General features: G+C 40.5%; 1 non-coding gene across 1 annotated transcript; it reads right to left on the bottom strand.

The window, feature by feature from the left end:
- Positions 1–2062: 2062 nt before the first annotated feature.
- LOC130984068 (small nucleolar RNA R71) lies at positions 2063–2170 on the bottom strand. Its single transcript, XR_009088026.1, has one exon. It is a non-coding gene; the product is annotated as a small nucleolar RNA R71 (small nucleolar RNA).
- Positions 2171–9077: the final 6907 nt, after the last annotated feature.

The raw sequence follows: 9077 nt of genomic DNA, 5'->3' as shown, positions 1-9077 counted from the left end.
TGAAATCTGGCTGGCTGAGAAGCCATGTCTAATCTGATTGGACCGAGGTTTCAACTTATCACCACAAGAGCTTGTTGATTTCATATCAATCTTGCTTTTGGAGCAGTGATTTGCTAAGGCTTGGCTGACCTTTGGTCATGTCTAGTGTTTTGGACCGAAGCTTTCTTTGGAAGCTTGGCTGGCTGTGAAGCCATGTCTAATTCCTGGACCGGAGTCTTAGACTAGCTTGCACTGATTCCTGGAATTCTCATTAAGAATTTTGATACCTTCTTTTTCCACTTAATTTTCGAAAAACACAAAAAAATTAAAAAAATTAAAAAAATCATAAAATTCAAAATATTTCTTGTTTGAGTCTAGTGTCTCATCCTAAGATTGGTGTCAATTGCATGCATTCATATGTCTTAGTGATCTTCAAGATGTTCTTGATGATTCACTTGCTCTGATCTTTGAATTCTATTGACTTGAGTATTTTGTGTGTCTCATATGCATTTTCAGTTCATTAGTGTCAGTAGTATACAAACTGCTAAGTTTGGTGTCTTGCATGCATTGTTACTTGATTCTTGTTGCATTTTAATTATTAAAAAATCCAAAAATATTTTTAATTTGTGTATTTTCAAGTCAATGATACAAGGGATTGAAGATTCAGAACACACTGCAGAGGAATTATACAGAAAAAGCTGAGCATTCAAAAATGCCCAGTGAAGAAGGCAGACTGGCGTTTAAACGCCAGCCAGGGCACCTGGTTGGGCGTTTAACGCCCAAAGAGGTAGCATTTTGGGCGTTAAACGCCAGATGTATACCATTCTGGGCGTTTAACGCCAGGATGATGCTAGGGGGAAGATTTTGTTTCAAATCAATTTTTTTCAAGTTTTTCAAAATCAAATCTTTTTCAAATCAAATCTTTTCACTCAAATGTTTTCAAAATTAATTTCTTTCCTTTCAAAGATACTTACTAACAATTAATGATTTGATTGAACATTTTTTGCCTTTTCTGTTAAGGAAGGTTTTATGTTTGAATCATATCTTTTCTTGTTAGGCAAGTCACTAATTTTCCAAATCAAATCTTTTAAAATAATTTTCAAAACATATCTTTTAAAATGGTTTTCAAATCATATCTTCTCAATCACATCTCTTTAAGACAATAACCTTTCAATCATATTTTTTTATCATATCTTTTTCAAATTAGTTTTCAATCAAATCTTTTTAGTTTCTAATTTCAAAATCTTTTTCAAAAATCACTTGATTTCTCTTCCACTTTCATTTTCGAAAATTATCAATCAAATTTTCAAAATGTTTTCAAAATCTTTTAATTGAATTTTCGAAAATCCTCTTCCCTCCTTCTCACATCCTTCTATTTATGGAGTACCACTCCTTCTAAATGCACAATTCGAACCTTATCTAATTAAAGTTCGAATTCTTCTTCTCCTTCTTCTTTCATTTCTCTTTTCCTCTGACATTTCAAGGAATCTCTATACTGTGACATAGAGGATTCCACATTTTCTTTTTCTCTTCTCTTTCATATGAGCAGGAGCAGAGACAAAGACATTCTTGTTGAAGCTGATCCTGAACCCGAAAGGACCTTGAAGAGAAAGCTAAGAGAAGCCAAAGCACAACTCTCTTTAGAGGACCTGACCGAATTCTTCAAAGAAGAAGAACCCATGGCAGCCGAAAACAACAACAATGCCAACAATGCAAGGAAGGTGCTGGGTGACTTTACTGCACCTACTCCCGACTTCTATGGGAGAAGCATCTCTATCCCTGCCATTGGAGCAAACAACTTTGAGCTTAAGCCTCAATTAGTTTCTCTAATGCAACAGAATTGCAAGTTCCATGGACTTCCAATGGAAGATCCTCATCAGTTTTAGCTGAATTCTTGCAAATCTGTGACACAGTCAAGACTAATGGGGTAGACTCTGAAGTCTATAGACTGATGCTATTCCCTTTTGCTGTAAGAGACAGAGCTAGAATATGGTTGGATTCTCAACCTAAAGAAAGCCTGGACTCTTGGGAAAAGCTAGTCAATGCCTTCTTGGCAAAGTTCTTTCCACCACAAAGATGGAGTAAGCTTAGAGTGGAAGTCCAAACCTTCAGACAGAAGGATGGAGAATCCCTCTATGAAGCTTGGGAAAGATACAAACAATTAATCAGAAGATGTCCTTCAGACATGCTTTCTGAATGGAGCATCATAGGTATTTTCTATGATGGTCTCTCTGAACTATCTAAGATGTCCTTGGATAGCTCTGCTGGAGGATCTCTTCATCTGAAGAAGACGCCTGCAGAAGCTCAAGAATTGATTGAAATGGTTGCAAATAACCAATTCATGTACACTTCTGAAAGGAATCCTGTGAACAATGGGACTAGTCAGAAAAAGGAGTTCTTGAGATTGACACTCTGAATGCCATATTGGCTCAGAACAAGATATTGACTCAACAAGTCAATTTGATTTCTCAAAGTCTGTCTGGAATGCAAAATGCACCAAACAGTACAAAGGATGCTTCATCTGAGGAAGAAGCTTATGATCCTGAGAACCCTTCCATGGAAGAGGTGAATTACCTAGGAGAACCCTATGGAAATACCTACAATTCTTCATGGAGAAATCACCCAAATCTCTCATGGAAGAATCAAGAGAGACCTCAACAAGGTTTCAATAACACAGGTTTAGCAGGCAAGCCTTTTCCATCATTTCTCAGCAACTTCTAGCAACACTTAGCAACAATGGTCTCTGATCTAATAAAGACACTCAAAGTTTCATGAATGAAACAAGGTCCTCCATCAGAAATTTGGAAGGACAAGTGGGTCAGCTGAGCAAGAAAGTTACTGAACTCCCTCCTAGTACTCTCCCAAGTAATACAGAAGAAAATCCAAAGGAGAGTGCAAGGCCATCAACATGGCCGAATGGAGAGGAAAGAGAGGAAGAAGCGCCACTGAGAGAAACCCCAGTGGGCGTGCACCACTCTCCTCTGAGTTCCTCAATGAGGAACCTTGGGAATCCGAGGCTCAAAATGAGACCATAGAGGATTCCATTGGACTTACTTCTGCCATTCATGAGCTCTGATGAGTATTCTTCCTCTGAAGAGGATGAGTATGTTACTGAAGAGCAAGTTGCTAAATACCTTGAGCAATCATGAAACTAAATGACAAGTTATTTGGAAATGAGACTTGGGAGGATGCCTCCCTTGCTCACCAAAGAACTGGATGACTTGTCTAGGCAGAAACTGCCTCAAAGAGGCAGGATCCTGGGAAGTTTTCTATACCTTGTACCATAGGCAACCATGACCTTCAAGAAGGCCTTGTGTGACTTAGGGTCAAGTGTGAACCTCATGCCCCTCTCTGTAATGGAGAAATTAGGGATCTTAGAGGTGCAAGCTGCAAAATCTCATTAAGATGGCAGACAACTCAAGAACCAAGCCCATGGACTTGTAAGGATGTTGGTTAAAGTTGAAGACCAGTACATTCCTACTGATTTCATAATCCTAGAGACTGGGAAGTGCATGGATGAATCCATCATCCTTGGCAGACCCTTCCTAGCCACAGCAAAGGCTGTGATTGATGTTGACAGAGAGAGTTAATCATTCAAGTGAATGAAAAATCCTTGGTGTTTTAAGGCCCAAGGATATCCCTCGTCATCATGGAGAGGAAGCATGAAGAGCTCCTCTCAAAAGAGCCAAACAGAGCCCCCACAGTCAAACTCTAAGTTTGGTGTTGGGAGGCTACAACCAAACTCTAAGTTTGGTGGTTGAAACCCCACATTCAAACTCTAGTTTGGTGTTGGGAGTTTCAACACGGTTCTGAGCATTTCTGAGGCTCCATGAGAGCCCTCTGTCAAGCTAATGACATTAAAGAAGCGCTTGTGGGAGGCAACCCAATGTTTTATATTAATTATTTCTTTTGTTATTTTATCTTTTTTGTAGGTTGATGATCATAAGAAGTCACAAAAACAATGAAAAAGCAAAAACAGAAAAACAGGAAGAAAACAGCACACCCTGGAGGAGAAAAACTGGCGTTCAAACGCCAGTAATGCTAGCTGTTGGGCGTTTAACGCCCAGTCTGGCACCATTCTGGGCGTTTAACGCGATGATCATAAGAAGTCACAAAAACAATGAAAAAAGCAAAAAACAGAATGAAAAACAGGAAGAAAAACAGCACACCCTGGAGGAGAAGAAACTGGCGTTCAAACGCCAGTAATGCTAGCTGTTGGGCGTTTAACGCCCAGTCTGGCACCATTCTGGGCGTTTAACGCCAGAAAGGGGCACCAGACTGGCGTTAAACGCCAGTAAAGGGCAACAACAACCTGGCGTTAAACGCCAGGAATGGGCACCAGCCCGGCGTTTAACGCCAGAAATGGCTCAAAACGTGATTTTGAGCAACATTTAGTGCAGGGATGACTTTTCCTTGACACTACAGGATCTGTGGACCCACAGGACCCTACCATCACTCTCTCTCTTCTTTCCCCATTCACCAATCACCTCAACACCTCTTCCCCAAAAACCCTCACCTATCAAATCCCATCTTTCTCTTCACCACTCACATCCATCCTTCATAAAACCCCACCAACCTCACCCTTCTTTCCCTCCCAAACCCACCCATAATGGCCGACCTTTACCCCCTCTCTCCTATAAATACCTTCTTCAACTCTTCATTTTCACACAACCTAAACCCCTTTCTTACCCTTCTTGGCCGAACACACTACCATCTCCCTTCTCTTTCCTCTTCTTCTTCTTCTACTCTCTTCTTTCTTCTTTTGCTCGAGGACGAGCAAAACATTTTAAGTTTGGTGTGGTAAAAGCATTGCTTTTTGTTTTTCCATAACCATTTATGGCATCCAAGGCCGGAGAAACCTCTAAAAAAGAGGAAGGGAAAAGCTTCCACCTCCGAGTCATGGGAGATGGATAGATTCCTCTCAAGGTGCTCAAGACCACTTCTATGAAGTTGTGGCCTTGAAGAGGTGATCTCCGAGGTCTCCTTTCACTCAAAAAGGGTGAATATCCGAGATCCCCATGAGATCCGAAAGGTTGGGAAGTCTTACCAACCCCATTCAACAAGTCGAAATCTTGATGGTTCAAGAGTTCTATGCCATGCATGGATCACAAAGAACCATGACCAAAGTGGAACCCGAATCCAAAGAATTATCTCACTATGGTTCGGGGGAAATACTTGGATTTAGTCCGGAGAGTGTGAGGGTGGCGTTCAACTTGCCTATGATGCAGGAGATGAGCATCCTTACACTAGAAGGGTCAACTTTGATCAAAGGTTGGACCAAGTCCTCACAGTCATATGTGAAGAGGCGCACAATGGAAGCAAGATTCAAGAGGAAAGCCGGTCCAATTGAGAAGGCATGACCTCAAGCCCGTGGCTAGAGGATGGTTAGAGTTCATACAACGCTCAATCATCCCCACTAGCAACCGGTCCGAAGTTACCATAGACCGGTGCCATCATGATCCATAGTATCATGATTGGAGAGAATAGAGGTTCATGAGGTTATAGCCCAAGAACTCTATAAGGTGCGGACAAGACCTCCACCTTGGCAAGGTTAGCCTTTCCTCATCTCATTTGTCACCTCTGTTATTCAATTGGAGTTGACATAGAGGGAGACATTCCCATTGATGAGGACAAGCCCATCACCAAGAAAAGGATGGAGTACACAAGAGATCTCACTCATCATGAGATCCCTGAGATTCCTCAAGGGATGAATTTTCCTCCACAAAACTATTGGGAGCAACTAAACACCTCCCTAGGAGAACTAAGTTCCAACATGGGACAACTGAGGGTGGAGCATCAAGAACACTCCATCATCCTTCATGAAATTAGAGAAGATCAAAGAATCATGAGGGAGGAGCAACAAAGACAGGAAGAGACATTGAGGAGCTCAGCACTCATAGGATCTTCAGAGCAAGAAAGAGCCGCCATCACTAAGGTGGACCCGTTCTTTGATTTCCTTGTTATTGTTCTTCTGTTTTTTTCGAATTTTAATGCTTATGTTTATCCATGTTGTGTCTTATGATCATTAGTGTCTTGGTGTCTATGCCTTAAAGTTATGAATGTCCTATGAATCCATCACCTTTCTTCAATAAAAACGTGCCTAATTGATAAAGAAAGAATTGCATGAATTTTGAATTTTATAATAGTTTAATTATTTTGATGTGGTGGCAATATTTTTGTTCTCTGAATGTATGCTTAAACAGTGCATATGTCTTTTGAATTTGTGGTTCATGAATGTTGGCTCTTGAAAGAATGATGAAAAAGGAGACATGTTACTGAGGATCTGAAAAATCAATAAAATGATTCTTGAAGCAAGAAAAAGCATTTCAAAAAAAAAAAACCGAAAAAAAAGAGAAAGGAATAAGAGTTTTGATCCAAGGCAATAAGAGTGTGCTTAAGAACCCTGGACACCTCTAATTGGGGACTTTAGCAAAGCTGAGTCACAATCTGAAAAGGTTCACCCAATTATGTGTCTGTGGCATGTATGTATCCGGTGGTAATACTGGAAGACAGAGTGCTTTGGGCCACAGCCAAGACTCAATAATAGCTATGTTCAAGAATCATCATACTTTACTAAGAGAATCATTAACACTATCTGGATTCTAAGTTCCTAAAGAGCCAACCATTCTGGATTTCAAAGGATAGAGTGAGATGCCAAAACTGTTCGGAGGCAAAAAGTTAAAAGCCCCGCTCATCTGATTAATACTGATCTTCACAGATTTTTGGAATTCATTGCATATTCTCTTCTTTTCTTATTTGATTTTCAGTTGCTTGAGGACAAGCAACAATTTAAGTTTGGTGTTGTGATGAGCGGATAATTTGTATACTTTTTGGCATTGTTTTTAGTATGTTTTTGATATGATATAGTTAGTTTTTAGTATTTTTATTAGTTTTTAATTAAAATTCACTTTTCGGACTTTACTATGAGTTTTGTGTGTTTTTCTGTGATTTCAGGTATTTTCTGGCTGAAATTGAGGGACTGAGCAAAAAATCTGATTCTGAGACCAAAAAGGACGGCAGATGCTGTTGGATTCTGACCTCCCTGCATTCGAAGCGGATTTTCTGGAGCTACAGAAGCCCAATTGGCGCGCTCTCAACGGCGTTGGAAAGTAGACATTCTGGGCTTTCCAGCAATATATAATAGTCCATACTTTGCCCAAGATTTGATGGCCCAAACCGGCGTTCAAAGTCACCTCAAGGAATCCCAGCGTTAAACGCTGGAACTGGCACCCAAATGGGAGTTAAACGCCCAAATGGCACCAAAGCTGGCGTTTAACTCCAAGAAGAGTCTCTACACGAAATTGCTTCATTGCTCAGCCCAAGCACACACCAAGTGGGCCCGGAAGAGGATTTTTATGTCATTACTCATTTCTGTACCCCTAGGCTACTAGTTTCTTATAAGTAGGACCTTTTACTATTGTATAAAATCTTTTGATCACTTTTAGATCTCTAGATCATCTTTGGACATTTTAGTTCTTAGATCATTGGGAGGCTGGCCATTCGGCCATGCCTAGACCTTATGCTTATGTATTTTCAACGGTGGAGTTTCTACACACCATAGATTAAGGTGTGGAGCTCTGCTGTACCTCGAGTATTAATGCAATTACTATGTTCTTTCATTCAAATTCCGCTTGTTCTTTATCCAAGATATCACTTGTTCTTCAACATGATGAAGGTGATGATTGACGCCCATCACCATTCTCACTCATGAACAAAGTGACTGACAACCACTCTTGTTCTACAAGCATTTGAGGCTTGGTGAATATCTCTTGGATTCCTGATTGCACGATGCATGGTTGATCGCCTGACAACCGAGTGCTCGCCTGACAAACGAGCCAACCATTCCGTGAGATCAGAGTCTTCGTGGTATAGGCAAGAACTGATGGCAGCATTCAAGAGAATCCGGAAGGTCTAACCTTGTCTGTGGTATTCTGAGTAGGATTCAATGATTGAATGACTGTGACGTGCTTCAACCTGTAACCTACTGGGCGTTAGTGACAGACGCAAAAGAGTTATTCTATTCCGGTAGGGGAGGGAACCACACCGTGATTGGCAGCACTGTGACAGAGTGTGTGCATTAGCTTTCACTGCGAGGGAGGTAGCTGCTGACAACAGTGAGACCCTATACGAGCTTGCCATGGAAAGGAGTAAGAAGGGTTGGATGAAGACAGTAGGAAAGCAGAGAGACGGAAGGGAAGGCATCTTCATGCGCTTATCTGAAGTTCCTACCAATGGATTACATAAGTATCACTATCTTTATCTTTATTATTCGTTCATCACCATATATATCTGAGTTTGCCTGACTAAGATTTACAAGATGACCATAGCTTGCTTCAATACTAACAATCTCCGTGGGATCGACCCTTACTCACGTAAAGTTTATTACTTGGACGACCCAGTGCACTTGCTGGTTAGTTGTGCGAAGTTGTGTAATGCCATGGTATTGGGCTACCACGTTTTTGGAGCCATTACCAGGGATTATGAGAGTTGTGAAAAAGTATAGTTCACAATTTCGCGCACCAGTAATATTAATTATTTAATTAAGCTCTGTTATGATTCATTTAAATCCTCAAATTCTCATTCTATATTTTCGGATCCTATTTTGGGCAATATTAGTTATTTATTTAAATGATTAATTAGACTCCGTTCTTACATTCTCCCCACCAAATAAGAAATTTTGCCCTCAAAATTTAGTGATTACCTGAGAATAGCTCGAGGTAATCATTCCGCATCTCAGACTCCAATTCCCAAGTATTCTCTTCCACTCCTGCTCTCTTCCAAGAAACTTTAATCAACTGAACTTCTTTTCCGCATAACTTCTTCACACTGGTGTCGTCAATTCGCACCGGAGTTACTTGAAAAGTCAAGTTCTCCCTCAACTCGACCGACTCAGGCTCTAACACATGAGCCGTATCCGACGTGTACTTACGGAGTTGTGATAGGTGGAATACGTCATACAAGCTAGACAAGTGAGGCGACTGATGAGCGGATATTTTATACGCTTTTTGGGGGTAATTTCATGTAGTTTTTAGTATATTTTAGTTAGTTTTTAGTATATTTTTATTAGTTTAGGCAAAATTTATATTTTTGGACTTTAC

The sequence above is a fragment of the Arachis stenosperma genome, chromosome 5, assembly GCF_014773155.1.
Source record: "Arachis stenosperma cultivar V10309 chromosome 5, arast.V10309.gnm1.PFL2, whole genome shotgun sequence".
Taxonomy (NCBI): Eukaryota; Viridiplantae; Streptophyta; class Magnoliopsida; order Fabales; family Fabaceae; genus Arachis; species Arachis stenosperma.
The sequence above is the reverse complement of the archived record's forward strand: the minus strand, read 5'-3'. Positions and strand labels throughout refer to the sequence as shown.